Consider the following 2039-nt stretch of genomic DNA (forward strand, 5'->3'; position numbering starts at 1 on the left):
ATTGGGTTTTTTGGACGGTGGAGGTTTGCATGGAGTAACCGGTAAAGAGGGCAACTCGTCATCTTCAACAGCTGTCGAAAGCGTGAGATTATCCACAGGGCAAGCGTAGTTATTTCAGTTGTCTATAAGCACATTCCTCTCTTGTTGATTAGCAATAGAACTGCTAGCTTCTTCCTTTCTTTTTTTTGTTACCATTTCGTATGGACATGCCAAAATAAATGATCCACTTATCGTTTCAGTCACAGGAAAGTTCTTATATCTTGAGCAAATAAAAACAATAATAGGAATGACTGGAAACTTGTTTTTTTCCCACAATTTATCTGAAGTTTGGTGCGCTGCTCTGTAAAAAGCATCTGTTCAAGCCGCCATCTTGGCCTCCTCTCCCTAATGATTAGAAGTTCGGAGATCATTACAGCCCAAATTCCGTTATTTTCATCATCGCTATGCAAACAAGGCTGATTTTTGCAACAATTTTGCTGTTTAAACAAGTTTTGTTTAGCTAATAACATTAATTCAAACTACTTTTGGGTACCTTGTTAACATTACAACATGAAATCCATGTCTTAAACGTTGCTACGTTTTTGGAAATGGCAAAAAAAAAAGTGTAATCAACTTGACAGATTAAAGTTACTTACCTTACAGATCACGAAGTCAGCTACTTTCCACTCCGTTCATATGCAAATCCATCTGATTCATACACTGGGTTGTCCGGCTGTCATGTGTTTATTTTAACCTGCCCTTCCCTTATTTACACTGAAATAATATTATTTCAATAGTCCTCTAATATGATACATTTTTTACTGTCTTGCATTGCTCATTAGTACACCCTTGTGGTTGTTTATATATGTATCTATTGTAGGTCCTAAGATACAACAATGAATAATGTGGAACAAATAAATACCATCAAAGGATACCTTACAACCAGGGTTGAGGAGTAACAGATTACAAAAAACGGTTACTGTAATCCGTTATGTTACCAGCTAAAATATTGTAGTCAGATTATCGATACTTTTGAAAAACTAGATGATTACTTCAAGGATTACTTTTAAATTCTTATTTACAATGACGGTCTATGCCGGCCAAACCCTAACCCGGACGACGCTGGGCCAATTGTGCGCCGCCCTATGTGACTCCCAATCACGGCCAGTTGTGATACAGCCTGGAATCGAACCAGGGTCTGTAGTGATGCCTCTAGAACTGCCTTAGACCGCTGTGCCACTCGGAAGCCCAACTATAGTATACTACTACTGTAGTATACTATACTACACACTGTATACTACTCCCTCGATCATGTGTAGTGCTTACTATAGAATAGTAAGGTCAGTGCTTACTATAGAATGTTGTAGTATACTGTAGAATGCTATAGTAAACACTAAAGAATTATCAGAAATTACACTGTAGTAAATACTGCAGTAATGTCCACAGAAACACTACAGTTAGCAAAAACACTACATTTATTAACTATAGTAAAAATCTACATGCCAAGTATAGAGCATATATTGGGTATGCAGTATGTTGTGTTCCCTACAGGTTATAGAAAAGAGCAGAAGCTCTGACCTATCCGTTCAGACCACAGTCCTATCTACCTACAGGTTATGGAAAATGTGCTCTTTTTGTATTTCTCCAGTAGGTTTCCTGAAGGAGAAAGACACTATTTCAAAGATTATAAAACAAAAAACTCAATAGTAAATAATACAGTAATGTCTGCAAAAACACTACAGCAAATAATACAGTAATGTCTGCAAAAACACTATAGTAAATTCTACAGTATATTACAATCTGCAATAACACTACAGTAAATTCTACAGTATATTACAATCCGCAAAAACACTATATTAATCACCATAGAATATACTACTGTTTTCTTTTACTACAGTATTTATAATAATACATAATAATAATTGATTTCATTTATAAAGCGCTTTTCATTATACAGAATAATCTCAAAGTGCATTTTTTTTGTTGTTAACACAACTAGTCAGAGCAACTGACACAAAGAACACAGCTGACACTACAAAAGACAAGGACACCAAGGAGCA

The sequence above is a fragment of the Salmo salar genome, chromosome 19, assembly GCF_965601325.2.
Source record: "Salmo salar chromosome 19, fSalSal1, whole genome shotgun sequence".
In the NCBI taxonomy this organism is placed as follows: Eukaryota; Metazoa; Chordata; class Actinopteri; order Salmoniformes; family Salmonidae; genus Salmo; species Salmo salar.